Here is a 12904-nt window from a genome sequence, read left to right as displayed (position 1 = left end):
TGTCTCTGAGTTTTCTTCCTCTAATGAAAGTACCACTGCTTAACCCCGATACTGTCCAAGCACAAACTGCATCGCGACATTTGACAGCTATTTCTGAGAGCTGTGAGATTTGTGAAGGCAGTGTAGATTGCTTTCTTGTGGCCTCCACGACAGGTCTGCACAAAGGGCTAATTGGGGCTTATACAATTGGCTAACTTGCCCATAACCCCCTCCCAAAGGGACTTCCAGAGGCACCTCTGTGGCTGCCCAGGGTTTCATCTCATTGAGCTGCAGCCACAACAGCGTTGCTGCTAGCTGACAATGCTTGCTGCAAAATAACCTTAACCTTTATATCTTAAGGATAATTTAATTTACATCGATTTTGCGATAGGTAAAATAATTGAGATTAGAAGGGCTCTGTGACACCATGTGGCAGTTCCTTCTCATATTTTGTTATCAAATCGTTGTACAATGTCACATCTGTTCTGCAGATGGTTGAGCCCCACTGAGGGCCTTCCAGGAGTGAACCAAAGTCATCTCCTCTTGGGTATTCCAGTGCAAACCAAAATTGAGAATTCTTGCCCAACACTGAAATAAATACGTGATTAAAAACAATCTGGAAAGACTTCTTAACTTTCATTTAGGAAACTGGACTTATGATTAAACACCAATTTAGGGACTGGGAAAATAAATTTTGAAATATTTATTGATTATTATGAGTGTGCTTGCCTGCAACCCAAATTTTCCAGGTGAATTTATGTTTCCTCCCAATTTCAATAATCAGTTATAGAAGGAAACACAACATGGAAAATCGATTTGGGATATGATTTTAACATTGGCAGCATCACAGAAAGTGTAACATTAGGACTACACAAGAATGTTTATCACATTTTGAAACAGAATTGTTTTTCATTTTCCCATTGAATTATATCTTTTATCCAACTGTTTTATTGTTTCTTTCTAGCAACCTTCAAAAACCTGATGTCAATTCTTATTCTACCAGAATCTTCATTTTAATAGTGTAATAACTCTGGATAAATTAAATGTAAACATAAGGCCTAATGTATGATTAATACATTTCTCTTACATAGATTAGACACAGTGTCAAGTTTTATGAATACCCTGAAATTCTGCAAAATCAAAAGTGAAGATTACACACACACACACACACACACACACACACATATATATTCTTAAGAATATATATGTATATGTACATGTATATACTCTACTGATTGATCAAATGTATATATAGGTGTGCATAGTTTAATTGAGATTATATAGCCATATTAAGCTTAGATAAATGTATATTACAACACCCCATAATATTAATCAAAATAGCAGAAAGTCATCAGAATCTTTCAGCATCAGAATATGTGTTGAACATGTATTATGTGCCATGGCTTAGTAGAAGAAAAAGAAAATAAATTTATATTTTAAAAATCAACGTGATAGGGCTGGGGCTATGGCTCAGCGGCAGTGCACTTGTCTGGCATGCGTGAGGCACTGGGTTCTATTCTCAGCACCCCATATAAATAAATAAAAGTCTATCAAGGACTAAAAAAAATATTTAAAAAAATCAATGTGATAATGCTGCCATGGAGATACACAGATGGCAAGGGCATCAATATAACCCAAATCCATGCACTTAAAAATTCCAAGACCAAGACTGATCAGTGAATTCATGAGAGACCCAAGAATGGGTGTGAGTTAGTGATGATCAAGGTCCAGTGAAATTAAGTTATGTTTCTTAATTTTAAACATAATTTTTATTTCAATATTCATAGAACAAGTCATCTCCCCATCCACTCTACCAAACTAACTGGAAAAAAATGGCAATAGGTCAGAAAAGTTCCACCAGGACATCAGAGTTAGTTAAAGAAAACTGTTAAAAATGATTTTGTTCCCTTAAGGAAGATTTTGTCATGGCTCTCAGTAATTGAAATTTTTCTATGCTTGTTAAAGAATCATTAAAATAGCCATTTCTTCATCAATTAGAATCTTGCTGCCAGATTGTGTGACATTTCATGAACCAGCTTTAATTTGTTGCACATTGTTCCCGGAAGGTGAGATGAGATTTCAGGGGCTTGTGTGGTAGTGGAGAGATATATTTCACACTACCACTCATGGTCTTTTTCTAGTAATTCAAGTAGAATGGCATGATCTTGATTAGTTAATCTTTCTACATCAGCATTTTCAGATGGTACTTCATAAAATTTTCACTACAATTAAAAATGCAATTAAAATGGATTATCTAAATCAAAGTCAATCTTTAATTACTGCATACTGTCTAGATCTTTACTTTGCGATAGAAGAGATAAAATTCTAACAATTGCCGTGCTAATGCCTTCATTATTAAAAACATAATAATACCAGTCTTTTGAGGCTCATCTCATTTCCTATCAGTTCTTTTTTCAGGTTGTCATCGAGAAGTTTGCTTCCTTTAACAACCATGCCTACTTAGTCCTGAGCAGGTCTTTATGTGTTTCCCCTGAGAAAATTATATCATACAAAGTTCACCTAATTAGTCCAACTCCTTTGATACAAAGAGAACAAGTGCCTTGATTCTGAATTTTTCTGAGTTTTTTTTTCAATTTTTAAATAATCTTTATTTACAAAATACAATTCTAACAATTATAATTCCATTAAGCTTCAAATGGAAGCTTAATCATTTAAAAGTATAATCATTTGAGTAAAAGCAGTTATATTTAAACTAAAAATGAGAGATATATTACTTTTGAAGTCAGATAAAAAATATTGTCAAGTTTCTTGTTGTGGTTCTGTATGTTGGGTAGCAGGCTCATTTGAAGGTGGAATCAACCCTGAAGGGAACTCACTTCTACTTTCAGAATGCATGGGAGGGAGGGGGGGGTGGGGAAATTCAGCTCTTGGGGGGAGATAATGAGGAAAACACCATGGCTCCATTGGGAATGGAGGGGGTGGTGGGCCCCATGGAAAATATTCTCGAGATGCTCCATACATGTTTCCTGGAGGAGGTGGAGGAAAAAAAGCTCCTCTTCTCATGAACTGATTCCTTGGATCCACTGGAAACAATGGACCTCTGATTGGAGGCAAAGGTGAGAAAGCACATCCAGAGGCAGTTTCTTGGTTTTCAGCAGGGAGAGATGAATCGGGCACATTGGAATTATCAAGTTCAACTTTGGAATCATTTCTACTGGATTCCATTTCAGAAAAATAGGCCCATCCATTTGATCCAAAGGCGGCAGAGTAGAACTTCTGAGTTCTGCTGGTCCCGAGGGTCCACCATAATTAGAATAACATCCATCTTGCCTTGGTAGAGGAAGATGCAGATCACAATATGGTTGGCCTGGTGGAGCCGTCATCATCTTAGGGTTCTGTTCCCATGGAGATGACAGGGACCTAATGTTATAAGGCACTCTCTGATGATCAGTTATCCCATCATACCCGGATTCTCTTCTTTCATTGATAATTTGAGGGCCCAGAGGATTCTCTGGGCCTCTTGAGCCTCTTCCTCCTACCCCTGGAAGCAAAGGTGAGAGTCTGAGTGGACCCTCCTTTTCCAGAAGTGGAGCTCTCATCTCAGATGAAGGTCGACCCAATGGTGAGGGACCATTTGGGAAATGCTCTCTGCCAATGGCTGTATTTGAAATATGAAGTGCAGAAGGATCTTTTTAAAATTTAAACTCACTTTCGGTGAAGTTTTGACTGTCGTGAGCCTCGTGTTTCCCTAAATCATTGAGGTATCTTTCAGCCCTCTGAGCTGCCCACTCATTATCTTGTGCTTTTTCCTCATAGTGTGTAATCTGCCCCTGATAAAAATAAGTGGTTCTCTCTAATTCTTCTTCAAGGTCTTTGACTTGCTTTCTATAGGTCTTAAGCTGTTCACTTGCATGGCTGATGTTTTCCTCCATTTTGAAAAGTTTCTCCTCTTGCACTACCTGGTCATTTTCCTCTTCTGTTACTTTCCTCTGGAGTTTCATCATAATTGCTTCATATACTTCAATGATGGGTTTAAGTTTCTGTTCAAGATGCTGATTCTCACTTTCCAATTGTGTATTTTTTGACTGCAAAGATGCTTGTTCTGTCTTAAGATTTTTAATCTCTTCTATAAGGTCTTCCTTTGTTTCAACGACTTCAGATACTAAAGTAAAAACTTGATTTATTTCTCCTTCTAAGATTTTAAAAGAGGAATTTAACTTATCAGCATATAGCTGTTTCTTCAAAGCTCCTTTTGGCTGATCCTCTAAGTGAGCACTGATTTCTGACTCACTTTTCATTTCCAACTCCAAGTTACCATCGTCTGTTAGGTCTTCTTCAAGCACAGGAGCCCAATCTTTCACCAATTGTTCAGACAGAGACTTAATGTGATTTTCTTTCTCTCTTAGAACTTGTTCTTCATGTTCTTTGGAGTCTTCAAGTGTTGTTTTCTGATTATTAAGGCCATTCAATTCTTCTTCCCATACTTCTGGTTCCTGTAAAAGCTGTTTCTGACTTTCCAGGAGTTGGGAATTTTCATTTGAATCTTCTTTTATTCATACCTTCAATCCTTCTGCATTCAGTTGAAATATTGTTAAGGTTCTTCTAGCTTCAGGTATATGTGATATGAGGGATTTTGATTCCTCTTCTAGGGACTTAATAATTTTTGATATATACTCTATCAATTCATCCTGTTGAGAATGTTTAGTTTTCTTTTAGTTCTTCTTCTAGAAAGAGTATTTCATCCTCAAATTTAGATACGGACCTATCCAGGTTTGCGTATATTGCCTCCAAATTTTCCACTTGTATTGACTCCTTCTCCAAAATGGCATTCTTTAAAGACGACTCTAAGCCTTCATATTCTTTTTGGACAAGACTGACTTTTTCAAGTAGTCCACATTTTTCCTCAATTATTTCAGAAAGTTTTAGAGCAAGCTTTTTTTCTCTTCTCAAGTAAAGCCTACTTCTCACAGACTGAAAACTTCTCCACAAAAACAAGACAACAACAAAAAATCCAATAGCTGTACGTATCCCCAACTCCCATGGACAGCCATAAGGACTAGGGTGTGTTTCCATGTCTTCAGACAAGGCACACCACAACCCTGCTTACTCCTTCCAGGACCACCCCCAAGTATGGCTGAGGGACACCTGTTGCCCCTCCATTATGCTAAGGCTACTTTGGCTATTCCCTCCACAACCATACCGGGCCCAGCCAAAAGAGGCTATGGACACTCAGGCCTTTGGTCAGGAGTATAAACCTGCACCAGGCAACGGAGCAGACCATTGTGAACCAGTGAGGGTGGGGGGCGCTGTGGGCATGGGCATGGGAGCCCCAGTCATGGGCTCCCAGGGGCCTAGCACACTCACACTGCCTGTCAGGGAATCTGGGCCCCTCCCCTAGGCTGTGCATCCTGAAGTAGTGCAGGTTCAAGCCTGTCCCAGTGGAGCCATAGAGGAGTCCTCTCCAGGTCACCTACCTGTTGATTTGGTTTAGGCCAGGTGAGGGAAGAACTTATTATGTGTGTTCTATACAGTCATAATATCACCCAGTTTGATGTAACGAAAATTCTAAACCTTTGTAAAATTTTTAAAGAGCTAGGACATCACATACTTATGTTTGTATCATTTGCCCTTGTAATGAATCATTCCTTTCTCGCCCCCCACGCCCGTCCTCTCTCTTTTTCCTTCCTTTATTCTTCCTCCCTTTCCTTTTCTTGCAGTGTTGGAGGTTAAACTCCAAGGCCTTCTACATACTAGGCAAGCTCTCTACCACTAAGCTTCATTCCCAACCCTGTTGACACTTATCATAGAAGTCATAGGAATTATTTCTGATGACTGATGATCTTGATCACCCTTTTTCCAGCTTGCTAGAAACTCCACACATTCCATTTTTTTGTGATATCCTTGTTCTCATCTTCAAAACTGGCTCATATTTTTATTTTGACCAAGCTACAGAGGTCTTTACGTATTCTGGTTATAATTCCTTTATTAGACATATGTATTTCACATATTTTTCCATGTGTAGCTTAATCGGTTCTTTTTTTAAATTTTTTTATTTTTGGTTGTTCAAAACATTACATAGTTCTTGACATATCATATTTCACACTTTGATTCAAGTGGGTTATGAACTCCCATTTTTACCCCGTATACAGATTGCAGAATCATATCAGTTACACATCCATTGATTTACATGTTGCCATACTAGTGTCTGTTGTATTCTGCTGCCTTTCCTATCCTCTACTATCCCCCCACCCCTCCCCTCCCCTCCCCTCTTCTCTCTCTACCCCCTCTACTGTCATTCATTTCTCCCCCTTGTATTATTTTTCCCTTTCCCCTCACTTCCTCTTGTATGTAATTTTGTATAACCCTGAGGGTCTCCTTCCATTTCCATGCAATTTCCCTTCTCTCTCCCTTTCCCTCCCACCTCTCATCCCTGTTTAATGGTAATCTTCTTCTCATGCTCTTCGTCCCTACTCTGTTCTTAGTTACTCTCCTTATATCAAAGAAGACATTTGGCATTTGTGTTTTAGGGATTGGCTAGCTTCACTTAACATAATCTGCTCTAATGCCATCCATTTCCCTGCAAATTCTATGATTTTGTCATTTTTTAATGCAGAGTAATACTCCATTGTGTATAAATGCCACATTTTTTTATCCATTCATCTATTGAAGGGCATCTAGGTTGGTTCCACAGTCTTGCTATTGTGAATTGTGCTGCTATGAACATCGATGTAGCAGTGTCCCTGTAGCATGCTCTTTTTAGGTCTTTAGGGAATAGACCAAGAAGGGGAATAGCTGGGTCAAATGGTGGTTCCATTCCCAGCTTTCCAAGAAATCTCCATACTGCTTTCCAAATTGGCTGCACCAATTTGCAGTCCCACCAGCAATGTACAAGTGTACCCTTTTCCCCACATCCTCGCCAGCACTTGTTGTTGTTTGACTTCATAATGGCTGCCAATCTTACTGGAGTGAGATGTTATCTTAGGGTGGTTTTGATTTGCATTTCTCTGACAGTTAGAGATGGTGAACATTTTTTCATGTACTTGTTGATTGATTGTATGTCCTCCTCTGAGAAGTGTCTGTTCAGGTCCTTGGCCAATTTGTTGACTGGGTTATTTGTTATCTTATTGTCTAATTTTTTGAGTTCTTTGTATACTCTGGATATTAGGGCTCTATCTGAAGTGTGAGGAGTAAAGATTTGTTCCCAGGATGTAGGCTCCCTATTTACCTCTCTTATTGTTTCTTTTGCTGAGAAAAAAACTTTTTAGTTTAAGTAAGTTCCATTTGTTGATTCTAGTTATTAACTTTTGTGCTATGGGTGTCCTATTAAGGAATTTGGAGCCCGACCCCACAGTATGTAGATCGTAGCCAACTTTTTCTTCTATCAGACTGTGTGTCTCTGATTTGATATCAAGCTCCTTGATCCATTTTGAATTAACTTTTGTGCATGGCGAGAGAAAGGGATTCAGTTTCATTTTGTTGCATATGGATTTCCAGTTTTCCCAGCACCATTTGTTGAAGATGCTATCCTTCCTCCATTGCATGCTTTTAGCCCCTTTATCAAATATAAGATAGTTGTAGATTTGTGGATTGGTTTCTGTGTCCTCTATTCTGTACCATTGGTCTACCCGCCTGTTTTGGTACCAGTACCATGCTGTTTTTGTTACTATTGCTCTGTAGTATAGTTTGAAGTCTGGTATCACTATACCGCCTGATTCACACTTCCTGCTTAGCATTGCTTTTGCTATTCTGGGTCTTTTATTTTTCCATATGAATTTCATGATTGCTTTCTCTATTTCTACAAGAAATGCCGTTGGGATTTTGATTGGCATTGCATTAAACCTATAGAGAACTTTTGGTAATATCGCCATTTTGATGATGTTAGTTCTGCCTATCCATGAACAGGGTATATTTTTCCATCTTCTAAGATCTTCTATTTCTCTCTTTAGGGTTCTGTAGTTTTCATTGTATAAGTCTTTCACCTCTTTTGTTAGGTTGATTCCCAAGTATTTTATTTTTTTTTAAGATATTGTGAATGGAGTGGTTGTCCTCATTTCCATTTCAGAGTATTTGTCGCTGATATACAGGAATGCCTTTGATTTATGCGTGTTGATTTTATAGCCTGCCACTTTGCTGAATTCATTTATTAGCTCTAATAGTTTCTTTGTAGACCCTTTTGGGTCTGCTAGGTATAGAATCATGTCACCTGCAAATAGTGATAATTTAAGTTCTTCTTTTCCTATTTTTATGCCTTTAATTTCTTTCGTCTGTCTAATTTCTCTGGCCAGTGTTTTGAGAACTATGTTGAACAGAAGTGGTGAGAGAGGGCATCCCTGTCTTGTTCCAGATTTTAGAGGGAATGCCTTCAATGTTTCTCCATTCAGAATGATGCTAGCCTGAGGCTTAGCATAGATTGCTTTTACAATATTGAGGTATGTTCCTGTTATCCCTAGTTTTTCTAGAGTTTTGAACATAAAGGGATGCTGTACTTTGTTGAATGCTTTTTCCGCATCTATCGAGATGATCATATGGTTCTTATTTTTAAGTCTATTGATGTGGTGAATAACATTTATTGATTTCCGTATATTGAACCAGCGTTGCATCCCAGGGATGAATCCTACTTGATCATGGTGCACAATTTTTTTGATATGTTTTTGTATCCGATTTGCCAGAATTTTATTGAGGATTTTTGCATCTAGGTTCATTAGAGATATTGGTCTGTAGTTTTCTTTCTTTGAAGTGTCTTTGTCTGGTTTAGGTATCAGGGTGATGTTGGCCTCGTAGAATGAATTTGGAAGTTCTCCCTCTTTTTCTATTTCCTGAAGTAGCTTGAAAAGTATTGGTATTAGTTCCTCTTTAAAGGTTTTGTAAAACTCTGCTGTATACCCATCCGGTCCTGGGCTTTTCTTAGTTGGTAGTCTTTTGATGGTTTCTTCTATTTCCTCAATTGATATTGGTCTGTTTAGGTTGTCTATATCCTCCTGACTCAATCTGGGCAGATCATATGACTTAAGAAATTTATCGATGCCTTCACTATCTTCTAATTTATTGGAGTATAAGGATTCAAAATAATTTCTGATTATCTTCTGTATTTGTGAAGTGTCTGTTGTGATATTGCCTTTTTCATCCCGTATGCTAGTAATTTGAGTTCTCTCTCTTCTTCTCTTCATTAGCATGGCTAAGGGTCTGTCGATTTTATTTATTTTTTCAAAGAACCAACTTTTAGTTTTGTCAATTTTTTCAATTGTTTCTTTTGTTTCAATTTCATTAATTTCAGCTCTGATTTTAATTATTTCTTGCCTTCTACTTCTTTTGCTGTTGTTTTGCTCTTCTTTTTCTAGGATTTTGAGATGAAGTATGAGATCATTTATTTGTTGGTTTTTCCTTTTTTAAGGAATGAACTCCAAGCAATGAATTTTCCTCTTAGAACTGCTTTCAATGTGTCCCATAGATTCCGATATGTTGTGTCTGTGTTTTCATTTATCTCTAAGAATTTTTTAATTTCCTCCTTGATGTCTTCTATAACCCATTGATCATTCAGTAACCTATTGTTCATTCTCCAAGTGATGCATGATTTTTCCTTCCTTCTTTTATCGTTGATTTTCAGTTTCATTCCATTATGATCAGATAAGATGCATGGTATTATCTCTACTCCTTTATATTGTCTAAGAGTTGCCCTGTGACATAATATATGATCTATTTTTGAGAAGGATCCATGTGCTGCTGAGAAAAAAGTGTAACTGGTTGATGTTGGGTGGTATATTCTATATATGTCAATTAAGTCTAGGTTATTAATTGTGTTATGGAGTTCTATAGTTTCCTTATTCAACTTTTGTTTGGAAGATCTGTCCAGTGGTGAGAGAGGTGTGTTGAAGACTCCCATGATTATTGTATGGTGGTCTATTAGACTCTTGAACTTGAGAAGAGTTTGTTTGATGAACATAGCTGCACCATTGTTCGGGGCATATATATTTATGATTGTTATGTCTTGTTGGTGTATGGTCCCCTTGAGCAGTATGTAGTGTCCATCTTTATCCCTTTTGATTAACTTTGGCTTGAAATCTATTTTATTTGATATGAGTATGGATACTCCTGCTTGTTTCCGAAGTCCATATGAGTGATATGATTTTTCCCAACCTTTCACCTTCAGCCTATGTATGTCTTTTCCTATCAAATGCGTCTCCTGTAGGCAGCATATTGTTGGGTCTTGTTTTGTGATCCATTCTACTAGCCTGTGTCTCTTAATTGGTGAGTTTAAGCCATTAACATTTAGGGTTATTATTGAGATATGGGTTGTTCTTTCAGCCATATTTGTTTATTTATGTTACTAAACATGGTTTGTTTTCCTCTTTGATTATTTCCCCCCACCTTTTCTGTCCTACCTCCCACTGTTGGTTTTCATTGTTATTTTCCATTTCCTCTTCCTGTAATGTTTTGGCGAGGATGTTTTGAAGAGATGGTTTTCTAGCTGCAAATTCTTTTAACTTTTGTTTATCGTGGAAGGTTTTAATTTCATCTTCCATCCTGAAGCTTAATTTCGCTGGATACACAATTCTTGGTTGGAACCCATTTTCTTTCAGTGTTTGAAATATGTTATTCCAGGATCTTCTAGCTTTCAGAGTCTGTGTTGAAAGATCAGCGGTTATCCTGATTGGCTTACCCCTAAATGTAATCTGCTTCCTTTCTCTTGTAGCTTTTAAAATTCTCTCCTTATTCTGTATGTTGGGCATCTTCATTATAATGTGTCTAGGTGTGGATCTCTTATGATTTTGCACATTCGGCGTCCTGTAGGCTTCTAGGATTTGGGATTCTGTCTCATTCTTCAAGTGGGAAGTTTTCTCATATTATTTCATTGAATAGATTGCTCATTCCTTTGGTTTGGAGCTCTATACCTTCCTGTATCCCAATGACTCTTAAGTTTGGTCTCTTTATGTTATCCCATATTTTTTGGATGTTCTTCTCATGGTTTCTTAACAGTCTTGCTGAGCTGTCTATGTTCTTTTCAAGTTGAAATACTTTGTCTTCATTGTCTGATGTTCTATCTTCTAAGTGTTCTACTCTGCTGGTAGTATTCTCAATTGAATTTTTAAGTTGGTTTATTGCTTCCTGCATTTCTAGGATTTCTGTTTGTTTGTTTTTTATAACCTCTATCTCCCTGTATAGTTGATCTTTTGCTGCCTGGATTTGTTTGTGTAATTCATTGTTGAAGTGATCTTTCATTGTCTGATTTTGCTGTTTAATGTCTTCCTTGATACTCCAGATCATCTGAAGCATGTATATCCTGAATTCTTTATCTGACATTCCATCTGCTGCAGCTGTTACCTCTTCTAAAGTTGAGTTGACCTGCATTGCTTGTGGTCCTTTCTTTCCTTGTCTTTTCATACTGCTTGCATTTCTTTCTGCTTGGTGAAACTGTTGTGGTTTTGAAAATTTCCCCCCCCCTATATATTTATATTGCTCTTGTATAGTTGAAAAGTCTCCCTTGCAAGGTTGGGCGGTGGTCTGCCTACCTTGCAGGCGCGGGCAGCGGCTCTGCTCTGCCCCTCCTCCAATTGGTGTGAGGTGTCTACCAAGCCCACAGACCCCTGGGGCTGTTCTGCAAGTCGTTCGCAGGTCTGCCTACCTTGCAGGCGCGGGCGGCGGCTCTGCTCTGCCCCTACTCCAATTGGGGTGACGTTACTACCGCACCAGCGTGCTGCTGGGCCTGTCCCGGGCACGGGCGAAAGCTCTGCTCTGCCCCTACTCCAATTGGGGTGAAGTGTGTACCATGCTGGCAGGCCACCGGGCCTGATCCGCAGGTCGGTTGCAGGTCTGCCTACCTTGCAGGCGCATGTGGCGGCTCTGTTCTGCCCCTCCTCCAATTGGTGTGACTTGTCTACCACACCCTCGGACCGCTGGGCGTGTTTCAGGCGTGGGCGAAGGCTCTGCTCTGCTCCTACTCCAATTGGGGTGAGGTGCCTACCACCCCGGCCGGCCGCTGGGCCTGTTCCACCGGTCAGTCGCAGGTCTGCCTACCTTGTGGGAACGGGCGGCGGCTCTGCTCTGCCCCTACTCCAATTGGGGTGACGTGTGTACCACGCCGGCAGACCGCTGGGCCTGATCCACATTTTTTGGACACTGCTAATATTGGATAATGAAGTAAAATCTTGTGAACTTGAGAGTCAAAGGACCCTAGTTTCAATGTGAAATAACATCTATAAGCAACAACTATAGAGAAGCTACCCAGTTACATGAGCCTTATTTCCTCACCTGTAATACAAGGGTGACAAAGTACATAGCTTCAGATATTGTGAAACTTAAAAATTATTAATGTAACTTTCCTGTTGTACAGTAGGTGATCAATGAAGAGAAGCTATTTGTATTATGTCATAAACATTTTCCAAGTTATTAACTAAACTTTATGACTATGAAGATAACATCTAAACCTAGCCATGTATAAATATTAATCAATCAAAAATCCTAATTGGTAGACTCTGGCATTAAAGATCGTGGTTTTTAATCTTCTCAATATTTGTATGTAAGTGTTTAGTTACTATTTTAAAGCATCTAACTCATATCTGATGTTAAGTGCATGTAATCATGAAAAGTCTTCTAAAAAACACCTAACAGGATGTGGGATTGCATCAATCCTTTATAAAGGCAATTAAATTTAACTAATCTTTACCTCTGGCAACTTAAACCCCAGCCAATATTGATGCAGACTGTTATTAAGAGATAAAAATAAATATCTAATAAATTAGTTAAATATTATCTTTGTGTTCAATAAAAGACCAAAAGATTTAGTTGTGATAGAGGACAGGAAAATAATTTCTAGACCTGCATATCAGTGATAACCCCTAACTCTTTTATGACAGAAAGAAGGCTTACCAAGCAATATGGAAATTCTGAATGCCTCTTGTTGTATTGAATGCAGAAAAGTGGAGTAACCTGTAGATAATACAACTTAAATAAAATAAGAAATGAAAAC

At 38.4% G+C, this 12904-nt stretch overlaps 1 pseudogene; it reads right to left on the bottom strand.

Moving 5' to 3' along the window:
* Nucleotides 1–2739: 2739 nt before the first annotated feature.
* Nucleotides 2740–10543, bottom strand: LOC114100231 (melanoma inhibitory activity protein 2-like; annotated as a pseudogene).
* Nucleotides 10544–12904: the final 2361 nt, after the last annotated feature.

The sequence above is a fragment of the Marmota flaviventris genome, chromosome 12 (genome assembly GCF_047511675.1).
Source record: "Marmota flaviventris isolate mMarFla1 chromosome 12, mMarFla1.hap1, whole genome shotgun sequence".
NCBI lineage: Eukaryota > Metazoa > Chordata > Mammalia > Rodentia > Sciuridae > Marmota > Marmota flaviventris.
This window is presented reverse-complemented; position numbering and strand designations above follow the sequence as displayed.